This window comes from Salvelinus fontinalis, chromosome 33, assembly GCF_029448725.1.
Source record: "Salvelinus fontinalis isolate EN_2023a chromosome 33, ASM2944872v1, whole genome shotgun sequence".
NCBI lineage: Eukaryota > Metazoa > Chordata > Actinopteri > Salmoniformes > Salmonidae > Salvelinus > Salvelinus fontinalis.
In genome coordinates this window covers 17004020-17017389 of record NC_074697.1, presented here as the reverse complement: position 1 = coordinate 17017389, position 13370 = coordinate 17004020, and positions in this window count along the sequence as shown.

Sequence of the window (13370 nt, the reverse complement as noted above, 5' to 3'; positions counted from 1 at the left end):
GCTGCGCTTTGGTCCGATGATTCCTCTTCTTCAGACGACGAATACCGTTACAACATGTGGTTTTATACATTCGATATACCATGGGAACATGTTTTTTGAATGAGGTAGGAATGTATACGCCCATATGAAAATATAAAATACTTAACCTTTACCGCTCCAGCGTTCCGCCAGCGGAACTCCTCCCACATTCCACTGAAAAGGCAGAGCACGAAATTCAAAATTAATTTTTTTGAAATATTTAACTTTCACACATTAACAAGTCCAATACAGCAAATGAAAGGTACACATCTTGTGAATCCAGGCAACATGTCCGATTCTTTAAATGTTTTACAGCGAAAATAGCACGTATATTTATGTTAGCTCACCACCAAATACAAAGAAAGGACAGACATTTTTCACAGCACAGGTAGCATGCACAAATCCAACCTAACTAACCAAGAACCAACCAAACTAACCAACAAACAACTTCATCAGATGACAGTCTTATAACATGTTATACAATAAATCTATGTTTTGTTTGAAAAATGTGCATATTTGAGGTATAAATCAGTTTTACATTGCAGCTACCATCACAGCTACCGTCAAAAATAGCACCGAAGCAGCCAGAGTAATTATAGAGACCAACGTGGAATACCTGAATACTCATCATAAAACATTTCTGAAAAATGCATCGTGTACAGCAAATGAAAGACAAGCATCTTGTGAATCCAGCCAATATTTCAGATCTTTTAAGTGTTTTACAGCGAAAACACAATATAGCATTATATTAGATTACTACAATAGCTTACCACACAACCGAATTCATTCATCAAGGCACGTTAGCGATAGCAATAGGCAGGTTAGCGTTAGCGAATAAACCAGCAAAATATATTAATGTTCACTAACCTTCATAAACCTTCCTCAGATGACAGTCCTATAACATCAGGTTATACATACACTTATGTTTTGTTCGGAAATGTGCATATTTAGAGCTGAAATCAGTGGTTATCCATTATGCTAACGTAGCTTCTTTTTCCCAGAATGTGCGGATATTTCTATTAGACTCTCACCTATTCTGACCAAATAGCTATTCATAAACATTACAAAAAAATACATGTTGTATAGGAAATGATAGATACACTAGTTCTTAATGCAATCGCAGTGTTAGAATTCTAAAAATATCTTCATTACGACATAAGGCTTATGTTATAGCGAGAGAGTGGCCAAAACCTGGGCGCAAAACTACTAGTACACAGTTCGACAGATATATGAAATAGCATCACAAAATGGGTCCTACTTTTGGTGATCTTCCATCAGAATGTTGGACAAGGGGTCCTTTGTCAAGAACAATCGTTGTTTGGATTTAGAACGTCCATTTTCCCTCTTGAATTAGCAAGCGCACTAGCCAAGTGGCGCGAAGCCAAGTGGCGCGATGTCCCGAATAAATTTCAAAAATCTAATAAAACTATATTGAAAAAACATACTTTACGATGATATTGTCACATGTATCAAATAAAATCAAAGCCGGAGATAGTAGTCGCCTATAACGACAGCTATTCAGAAGGCAAATCCAGGTCCAACTTCGAGCCTTCCTGAAAACAAAAAATGGGTGACTCGTCGTGCCAAGAGGATTAATTCCACCTCAGACCAAGATAAACACTTAATTTCTTCTCTCACTTCCTCTTGACATCTAGGGGAAGGTGTATGATATGCATGTATACTCATACGTATCATGCCCATTTATAGGCAGGCCCTTGAACGGAGCATCATTTTCAGACTTTCCACTTCCTGGTCAGAAAGTGTGCTGCCAAATGAGTTCTGTTTTACTCACAGACAAAATTCAAACGGTTTTAGAAACTAGAGAGTGTTTTCTATCCAATAGTAATAATAATATGCATATTGTACGAGCAAGAATTGAGTACGAGGCCGTTTAAATTGGGCACGTTTTCCCCCCAAAGTGAAAACAGCGCCCTCTGTCCTCATCAGGTTAATGAAGCAGGAGCTTGCCGACACCTGTCACAAACAGGGTGGGCATCAGGATAGATGTTAGAAAGTCTGAGTTTAGTCCAGCGAGTGCGGTGTAGGATGTTGCATTGGATCAAACCATGGTTGGCACAAATAGAAGAAGAGTGGACACGGTGCAGAATATCTTCCCATGTGTCATCAGTAAACTCATCACCTAGATCCTGTTCCCATAACATTTTAATAGCTGCGAATGAAGGATTGTGAAGAGAGTAAATTTGATCATAGCTATAAGAAATAAGACATTTTATTGTTGGGAAATTGAGAGGTCATGTCACGGACAAAGCTGCACACTTGTAGATATCTAAAGAAATGACTATTCAGAAGATGGAATTTAGCTGAGAATTGTTGGAACGATGCAAACATGGCGTCAATATACAAATCAATGAATGATTGGATGCAAAGGCTGAACCACATGGAGAAGGCTCCAACTACAGGGATGGATGGAAAATGTGATTTCTGAGTACAAGGGCCCTTAATAATTAACAGGTTTGCAAACCAAAGTGACGTCTAAACTGGTTCCAGATCTTGAGAGTGTTTTTTATAAAAAATGTTTTTGGTGTAACTAGAAGTAGCAGAATGAATAGGGAAGTGTGCCAAAGCAGCCAGTGAGGATGGCATACATGAGGAAGATTTTATCTTCAACAATGTTGGAATGATATGTGGGGTATCTGCACGGATCCAGTACTGAATTACACTGAAGTTGGCAGCTCAAAAATATAACTGGAAATTAGGTAGGGCCATTCATTATGCTGTTCTAAAGTATAGTTTGATCATTTAAGATTTAACTGGCTTTGTAATACTAGAATCACTTTCTACAGGCATTCATACTGTATATAGGCCTATGTAGATGGCTTGTAGACTGGCAATTAGCCTATGTAGATGGTTTGTAGACTGGCGGTAAGTTTATGTAGATGGTTTGTAGACTGGCAGTAAGCCTATGTAGATGGTTTGTAGACTGGCAGTAAGTCTATGTAGATGGTTTGTAGACTGGTGGTAAGCCTATGTAGATGGTTTATAGACTGGTGGTAAGTCTATGTAGATGGTTTGTAGACTGGCAGTAAGCCTATGTAGATGGTTTGTAGACTGGCAGTAAGTCTATGTAGATGGTTTATAGACTGGCAGTAAGCCTATGTAGATGGTTTGTAGACTGGCAGTAAGTCTATGTAGATGGTTTGTAGACTGGCAGTAAGTCTATGTAGATGGTTTGTAGACTGGTGGTAAGCCTATGTGGATGGTTTGTAGACTGGTGGTAAGTCTATGTAAATGGTTTGTAGACTGGTGGTAAGTCTATGTAGATGGTTTATAGACTGGCAGTAAGTCTATGTAGATGGTTTGTAGACTGGTGGTAAGTCTATGTAGATGGTTTATAGACTGGTGGTAAGTCTATGTAGATGGTTTGTAGACTGGCAGTAAGCCTATGTAGATGGTTTGTAGACTGGCAGTAAGCCTATGTTTGTAGATGGTTTGTAGACTGGCAGTAAGTTGGATAACAACATGCGTAGTGTGTGCAATAAGTGGGTGTGGCGGTAAAATGAGACCGCCCCGTCACACCCCTTCTCAGATTCACCAGCACCTTTACAGAGTGGACTAGCCATGTAGTTAATTAGAAATTAATTAGACTCCAATTCCCCCCCAAAATTTACCACTCCTGCCAAACTTTATAATGGAATAGATTGGCTTCCAGAATTACTGTACATAGAACATAATTAATTCAAGTTCAAGTCAGGGGGAGGCCTGTAAGATGAATGGGAGCAGTTCCACCTTGATATTCCTCACTGTCGCTGGAGTATTTCTGTGTGTGGTGAAGGGTCTGTTGGTGGTCTGGAGTCCATCGAGGTGGTTTGGGCCTACATTCACTGTCTAAAACATGGGTAGGTAAAAACAATCTGTCCTGGAAAAATAGTGGGAGTGTAGGCTTTTGTTCCAGGCCGTTCTGACAATGGGCATAATTGAGTTAAACATGGCTGGCTACCACTATGGAGAGATATTCATGAGCTTTTCTAAAAGGGGCTGTTGGACCCTTTGCCTAGTGTTATTTTGCAAAGGGGTGTGAGGAGTGGGGGGGGGGATGAAAAACCTATGGCCAGGAAGTGACACAGACGTCTCACTCTTGAGCTGAGATATGTGTGATTTGTGGCGATGTGTTATTTTGCATTGCCGTTTTTGTTTATTTCAATTACAGGCATTTTGTGTGGGTGGAAGCCACTCGAGCCTGTGATCACATCTAGATTCAGATGCTTCCCCCCATCCTGGCTGATGAACGTGGAGAGGTCCAGCAGACCTTGTGGAGAAGCACTTGGGGTCACTGTGGGGTCTGGCTGGAAAACACGACAACAGGGGCCTGAGGGGCCCGACCTCTACCCAGGCCAAGAGTCACCGTGTCGGGGATGGGAGATGAGGATTTTTAGGGACAAGGGAGCCATGGAGGGGGGTTAGGTAGAACCAGTGGCCATTCTATTCACCTGCTTTAAATTCAATGAATTCGCCGTCTGTCAGGCCAGTTTACCAAATAACCAGATAACGGGCCTACTCAAATGCAATGCTTTCCAGTGTTATAAAAAGCTGTGATCAATGTTTTAAAAACGCTGTGATCAATGTTATAAACAGCTGTGATCAATGTTATAAACAGCTGTGATCAATGTTATAAACAGCTGTGATCAATGTTATAAACAGCTGAAATCAACGTTATAAACAGCTGTGATCAATGTTATAAACAGCTGTGATCAATGTTATAAACAGCTGTGATCAATGTTATAAACAGCTGAAATCAATGTTATAAACAGCTGTGATCAATGTTATAAACCACTGTAATCAATGTTATAAACAGATGTAATCAATGTAAAAAAACAGCTGTTATGAATATTATAAAATGCTGTGATCAATGTTTAAAAAAGCTATGATTCATGTTATTAAAAGATGTGAACAACATTATAAACAGCTGTAACCAATGTTATAAACAGCTGTTATCAATGTAATAAACAGATGTTATTCATGTTATAAATAGCTGTGATCAATGTTATTAAAAGCTGTGATAAATGTTATAAACAGCCGTAAACAAACTTATAAACAGCTGTGATCAATGATATAAAAAGCTGTGATCAATTTTAAAAACGGTTCTAATCAATGTTATAAATAGCCATTTTGAATGTTATAAAAAGATGTGATCAATGTTAGAAACAGCCATTATGAATGTTATAAAAAGATGTGATCAATTTTAGAAACAGCTGTATTCAAACTTCAAAAAGCTGTGATCAGTGTTATGAACATCGGTGATCAATGTTATAAAAATCTGTAATCAATGTTATAAACAGCTGTAATCAATGTTAAAAACAGCTGTAATCAACGTAATAAACAGCCGTGATGAATGTTATCAAAACCTGTGATTGATGTTATTATAAGCTGTGATCAATGTTATACAAAGCTGTGATCAATGTTATAAAAATCTGTGTTCAACGTTAAAAAAAGCTGTGATCAATTATAAAAACAGATGTAGTCAATGTTATAAACAGCTGTGATCAATGTCATAATAATCTGTGATCAATGTAACAAAAACCTGTAATCAATGTTATGAACAGCTGTGATCAATGTCATAATAATCTGTAATCAATGTTATAAACAGCTGTGATTAATGTTTTTAAAAGCTGTGATCAATGTTATAAACAGCTGTGATGAATGTTATCAAAAGCTGTGATAAATGTTATCAAAAGCTGTGATCAATGTTAACATCTGTGATCAATGTTATAATAAGCTATGATGAATGTTATAAAAAGCTGTGATTATTGTTATTAAAAGCTGTGATAAATGTTATTAAAAGCTGTGATAAATGTTATTAAAAGCTGTGTAAAATTTTATAAAAAGCTGTGATCAATGTTATAAACAGTTGTGATCAATTATATAAACAATTGTAGTCAATGTAATAAAAACAGATATAATTAATGTTATAAACAGCTGTGATCAATGTTATAAAAACAGATATAATCAATGTTATGAAAATATGTGATCAAGTTATAAAAAGCTGTGATCAATGTTATAAACAGCTGTGATCAATGTTATAAACAGCTGTGATCAATGTTATGAAAATATGTGATCAAGTTATAAAAAGCTGTGATCAATGTTATAAACAGCTGTGATCAATGTTATAAACAGCTGTGATCAATGTTATAAACAGCTGTGATCAATGTTATAAACAGCTGTGATCAATGTTATAAACAGCTGTGATCAATGTTATAAACAGCTGTGATCAATGTTATAAACAGCTGTGATCAATGTTATAAACAGCTGTGATCAATGTTATAAACAGCTGTGATCAATGTTATTAAAAGCTGTGATCAATTTTATAAACAGCTATGATCATTGTTATAAAGGTTTGTGATTAACAACAAAAATCATATTATAAATTTGTTATAAATTTGATAAAAAAGTGTGATAAATGTTATAAAAGCTGTGATCAATGTTAAAAACAGCTATGATCAATGTTATGAAAAGCTGTGATCAATGTTTTTAAAAACTGTGATCAATGTAATAAACAGCTGTGATCAATGTAATAAACAGCTGTGATCAATGTTATAAACAGCTGTGATCAATGTTATAAACAGCTGTGATCAATGTTATAAACAGCTGTGATCAATGTTATAAACAGCTGTGATCAATGTTATAAACAGCTGTGATCAATGTTATAAACAGCTGTGATCAATGTAATAAACAGCTGTGATCAATGTTATAAACAGCTGTGATCAATGTTATAAACAGCTGTGATCAATGTAATAAACAGCTGTGATCAATGTTATAAGTATATGTTATCAATGTAATAAACAGCTGTGATCAATGTTATAAACAGCTGTGATCAATGTAATAAACAGCTGTGATCAATGTTATAAACAGCTGTGATCAATGTAATAAACAGCTGTGATCAATGTTATAAACAGCTGTGATCAATGTAATAAACAGCTGTGATCAATGTTATAAACAGCTGTGATCAATGTAATAAACAGCTGTGATCAATGTTATAAGTATATGTTATCAATGTTAGAAAAAGCTGTGATCAGTGATATAAAACATTGAGATCAATGTTATAAACATCTATGATCAATGTAATAAAAAAGTTTTTATCAATGTTAGAAACTTCTGTGATCAATGTCCTAAAGAGCTATGAACAATGTTATTAAAAGCTGTGATCAATGTTATAAATAGCTGTAACGGCAGCCTTCCTCCTCTTCACGAGAAGAGAAGGTGTAGCAGGGATCGGACCAACACGCAGCATAGCCAGTGCTCAACATGTTTAATAAACGAAACTGTGAACACAACAATACAAAAATAACAAACGTGGCAAACCGAAACAGTCCTCTCTGGTGAAAATGAACACAAAGACAGGAAACAACCACCCACAAAACTCAACACAAAACAAGCCACCTAAATATGGTTCCCAATTAGAGACAACACAAAACACCTGCCTCTGATTGAGAACCATATTAGGCCAAACATAGAAACAGACAAACTAGACACACAACATAGAATGCCCACCCAGCTCACGTCCTGACCAACACTAAAACAAGTAAAACACACAAGAACTATGGTCAGAACGTGACAATAGCTGTAATCAATAATATTAACAGCTGTGATCAATGTTATTAACAGCTGTGATCAATGCCAAAAATATGTTATCAATGTTATCAAAAGCTGTGATCGCTGTTAGAAAAATCTGTGATCAACGTCATAGACAGCTGTGATCAATGTTAAAAAGAGCTATAATCAATGTTATTTACAGTTGTGATCAATGTTATAAACAGCTGTGATCAATGTTATAAAAAGCTGTGATCAATGTAATAACAGCTGTGATTAATGTTATAAACAGCCGTGATGAATGTTATAATATGCTGTGATCAATGTTATTAATTAACATCTGTGATCAATGTAATAAACAGCTGTGATCAATGTTTTAAACAGCTGTGATGAATGTTATAAGCAGCTGTAATCAATTGTATAAACAGCTGTGATCAATGTTATAAACAGCTGTGATCAATGTAATAAACAGCTGTGATCAATGTTATAAACAGCTGTGATCAATGTAATAAACAGCTGTGATCAATGTTATAAACAGCTGTGATCAATGTTATAAACAGCTGTGATCAATGTAATAAACAGCTGTGATCAATGTTATAAGTATATGTTATCAATGTAATAAACAGCTGTGATCAATGTTATAAACAGCTGTGATCAATGTAATAAACAGCTGTGATCAATGTTATAAACAGCTGTGATCAATGTAATAAACAGCTGTGATCAATGTTATAAACAGCTGTGATCAATGTAATAAACAGCTGTGATCAATGTAATAAACAGCTGTGATCAATGTTATGAGTATATGTTATCAATGTTAGAAAAAGCTGTGATCAGTGATATAAAACATTGAGATCAATGTTATAAACATCTATGATCAATGTAATAAAAAAGTTTTTATCAATGTTAGAAACTTCTGTGATCAATGTCCTAAAGAGCTATGAACAATGTTATTAAAAGCTGTGATCAATGTTATAAATAGCTGTAACGGCAGCCTTCCTCCTCTTCACGAGAAGAGAAGGTGTAGCAGGGATCGGACCAACACGCAGCATAGCCAGTGCTCAACATGTTTAATAAACGAAACTGTGAACACAACAATACAAAAATAACAAACGTGGCAAACCGAAACAGTCCTCTCTGGTGAAAATGAACACAAAGACAGGAAACAACCACCCACAAAACTCAACACAAAACAAGCCACCTAAATATGGTTCCCAATTAGAGACAACACAAAACACCTGCCTCTGATTGAGAACCATATTAGGCCAAACATAGAAACAGACAAACTAGACACACAACATAGAATGCCCACCCAGCTCACGTCCTGACCAACACTAAAACAAGTAAAACACACAAGAACTATGGTCAGAACGTGACAATAGCTGTAATCAATAATATTAACAGCTGTGATCAATGTTATTAACAGCTGTGATCAATGCCAAAAATATGTTATCAATGTTATCAAAAGCTGTGATCGCTGTTAGAAAAATCTGTGATCAACGTCATAGACAGCTGTGATCAATGTTAAAAAGAGCTATAATCAATGTTATTTACAGTTGTGATCAATGTTATAAACAGCTGTGATCAATGTTATAAAAAGCTGTGATCAATGTAATAACAGCTGTGATTAATGTTATAAACAGCCGTGATGAATGTTATAATATGCTGTGATCAATGTTATTAATTAACATCTGTGATCAATGTAATAAACAGCTGTGATCAATGTTTTAAACAGCTGTGATGAATGTTATAAGCAGCTGTAATCAATTGTATAAACAGCTGTGATCAATGTTATAAACAGCTGCCACACCAAGAAGCTGTTTAATGAAATTGCTGTTAGTTTCTGGAGAAATCATTGTCACCATGTTTGTTGATACAAACGTTGTTTTGCCCAACCTGAATACAGTTAAACAGTGACCATGGTAATGGTGTGTAGCTGATGAGCATGTAAGGCATTTTTGGGACAACAAAACTGAAGAAAAAACAACCATTGTATGAAAAGGAAAGCATTTACAATCCAATTAGTATTTTTAAGGCCCCATCTGAATGAAAATACCTTAAACACTGATGTAATGTATGTAATGAGTCTTTGAGCCATCGCTGTGAGTCTACCCACTCTGTCACTGTCTTGTCCACTGAGTGCCTCAGTCCCGTTCAGATAAGTCCCATTCTAGAGACATTGATAAAGGCCTGTGTCAAGCAATGAGGCTAATTCCCATAGCCGGTGTAAAGCAGTTCACTAGCTGTCCATCACCTCCCATATATTTGCATTGGCTTCAGCACCAGATCAATGCCGGCCCAAAGTGAGCTCTCCACCTGAGTTAGATACTGCCCTCCATCATTCGCTATATGAGCTGGTTATACATTATTTGTTGTTGTAGGCCCAAGTCCAATAGGTATTTGGAATACTGGAATGGTCCTTGCTTATTGTTGGCACAGGGGAAGGCTGGAACCATGTTGTTGTCAGGTGCCTTGCACAGCTTCCTTCATAAAAAAACATGATCAATATCTGGTCTATAGAAACATGTCTGGAAAGAGAAAAACAAAGCAATTCTAACTGTGTTCATAGTCTCTCATACACAACCTTACAGGCTTGTTTTGGGGTGGCAGGTAGCCTAGTGGTTAAGAGAGTTGGGCCAGTAACTAAAACGTTCCTGGTTTGAACCTCGGAGCTGACTAGGTGAAAAAAAATCTCTCTATGTGCATTTGAGCAAGGCATTTAACCCTAATTGCTCTGGATAAGAGTGTCTGCTAAATGACAAACATGTATTTTGACTATTATTTGTCTGATTTTTCCATTTTTTTCAGAGTTTTTTTTCATTATTTTCTCCATCTTCTCTGTTTGTCCATTTACCACACCCTCCTTCTCTCCCTCCTGCCTCCAAAACGGTTCTGTGCACACGCTGCCTCAGCCACACTGCCTCCTAAAGTAGCCAGTTCTGGTTGATGATTTACTACAAAATTGCTTATAAATTGGAGTAGAACATGTTTTGCAGACCTGGCAGCTTTCAAGTCCTGCTCCCATTTGTCACCCAGCATTTCCTTTTGTGTATAGTACAGGAATTAATTAGCCCGCACGGTAGGAAAAATTTACGGCCATAATTTATGGGAGATGGGATTCCTTGGACTGGAGCCATTTTGGACCAGGCTGTTATTTTATTGTGGTATTTTTTATTGAACTTTTGGCTCAGCTCGGCCATGCATATACAGCCCGGGCTGTGAAACGATGGGGCTTTCAGGTATTTGCAGCTTGCGCACACACATGCACACTCACAGACAAAATGCCTAACTGATGTTAAGCTTGTTGCTTTTGTCAATGTTGTCGTCATTGCTCAATTGGCAATCTCGAACGCTTGGCAAGCCTCTATGAAAATGTCTGTCTGGAGACAAAGCACATTAGGATTAATTACTGAAAAAAAGTGAAGTAGTTTACTGGTATTGAAGGTTCGTCAGGTTGGGTTTCTGAATCTCTGTGTGTTGTGTTTAACGACCAGTTTGTCTCTATACTAATCCGGGAAGCACCCCAATCCACCCCGCACCCTGCAAAAATATGCTTGCACGCACGCACGCACACACACACGCACACACGCACGCACACACACACGCACGCACACACGCCCAATCACTCCTAAATCTGACCCAGCAGAAAGAAAGGGTTCACCTTCACCTTGAGCACCTCATCTCCCACTAGAATTTGCATGTGTGTACATACGGAAGCACCCAAGTGGGTCCTAGTACCTCTCTGCACATTGCTGCTTTGTGAGCCATTAGGAGTTGTTTGGGATCAATGGTGGATAATTGGGTCTCCACGCGACATAATCTCACATTGGCAGAGGCAGCTGTGCATTGAGCGTGCCCAGGTCGCTGTTTACTGTGGGAGGTGGAGGTGGGGGGGCACACAGTGGAGTGTGTATGCCCACTGCCCAGGTAGGACACACACACATACATGTAAACTAAGTGTAGTGTAGTGTGTGTGTGTGTGTGTGTGTGTGTGTGTGTGTGTGTGTGTGTGTGTGTGTGTGTGTGTGTGTGTGTGTGTGTGTGTGTGTGTGTGTGTGTGTGTGTGTGTGTGCGTATGTGTGCGTATGTGTGCTTTTGAATGTTTGTGTTTGGACGAAGGTTGCCCATTCTGGTCAGTGAGCACACAGAGTCTAGATTTAGTCTTATAGGAAACCCTACATAACCAGTCCTAACTGGGTCATGAAGGTACCACTGTTTGGTAAAGCCCCTGTAAGCTATCTGGGTTGGGCAAATTGTGAATATCTCACCCCCATCCTATGCCACCCCCAATCTTCATAAATGAATTGTGCACCCATCAGCCCCTCAGCCCCCCCATTCGAAATCACTCATGCCTCCTTTGTAATCAATGCCCACAGAAATGGGATTCCTTCGGCCGCCAGCAATTAATACATTTGTGTCCTTTTTTACCACTAGTGAGCCGAGCTTGAAATTACCAGTGACTGGCTTCAGCTCATTTGCATATTTATTGCAGCGGGAAGGGGGTAGGAGGGAGGTGTGGGGGGAGAAACTGGCACGAATGATTGATGTGGAGCTTGCCTCCTGCATTCCAAACAGCCCATTATTATAGAGAGAGTGGGAGAGAGAGAGAAAGGGATAGAGAGAGATAGAGAGAGAGATGTCAAGCGGTCAACGTACAGTTGATTAAAGTTGAAGACAGTGGGATCAGTCTGCGCCAGAGGTTTTGGTTTCCCTTTCTCCTCACTTCTTTCTTTCTGCTCCATATTTTGTAAAGATGGCCAGTTCCTGAGAATTAAAAACATACTTTAATGGATGTTGACAAGGAGTGAACCAACAAAAGCCACGGCGAAGGATTTGCTTGAAAAGATTCAATCAGACATGTTTTGCTGGGATTAATTGCATGCGGGTGGGGGTGGGGGGGGGGGGCGTGGAAGAATGCTGCAGAGAGGTGTGAATGAGCGGGATTGTTTTGGGGCTCACCCCCAGTGCCTACCTCTGTCATTTTGAGCGATAGTTTGGAAATGTCTTTTGAATGATGCTGAAGAGCGACCCCCTCCCCTCGAATTATGAGTATTATTTCAAGGAGGGGGGAGGATGTGGCGGGCAATGGGACAAGTCTACACTGGTTTGATTGGATGTGCCCCCCTCCTCCCCCTTCACAGAGACTGATGACAGGTGTGTGTGTCTTTGCAGATGATTGGAGACAAGCATGTTCCTGCTATAGGCAAGTTAGGAATTACAATGACCTCAGAAGCTCCCACCAAAGTCACAATATACGTGTTATGCTGTACATGCTACCTTTTACATCTGGTTGAGCTCCAACTCCTGGCCTATGGGTGAAGGGTCTTGGGGTCTTTTTGAAATGTACCCTTTGGAAACCGGTTGAAAATTCCCACCTGACTGCCACACTATGTGAGGGGGACATGGGTGCTGTGACAGTCATCTGGGGGGTGGGAGGTTGTGGTAGGTGGGGGGCTTTAGTACAAATGTGATGACATCCCCTCCCCTGAACAAGGCTCTCAGCCGCTCCAACTTAAACTTCCTCAGAAGTGAGCGGCAAAGTCGGCTTTGGCGGGAGGAGTGCGCACGCAGCAAATTGGCAGCTCCATCAAATTATGCTGGCATTAAGGGGGTCTGTACGGCGTAATCCACCCCACCAAAGCCCTCCAACCCCTCCCCCGACGTGTAACTTTTGTCAACGCAAACGCCACATTTCATGCTCTGCCATTAATCTGTCGGATTACAGGATGGTAGCAGTTCGGGAGGAGGGAAAGGATGGTGAAAGAGGGGGGAGGGGGGCTTAGATTTTTAATGAATTCCTCTATCTTGGT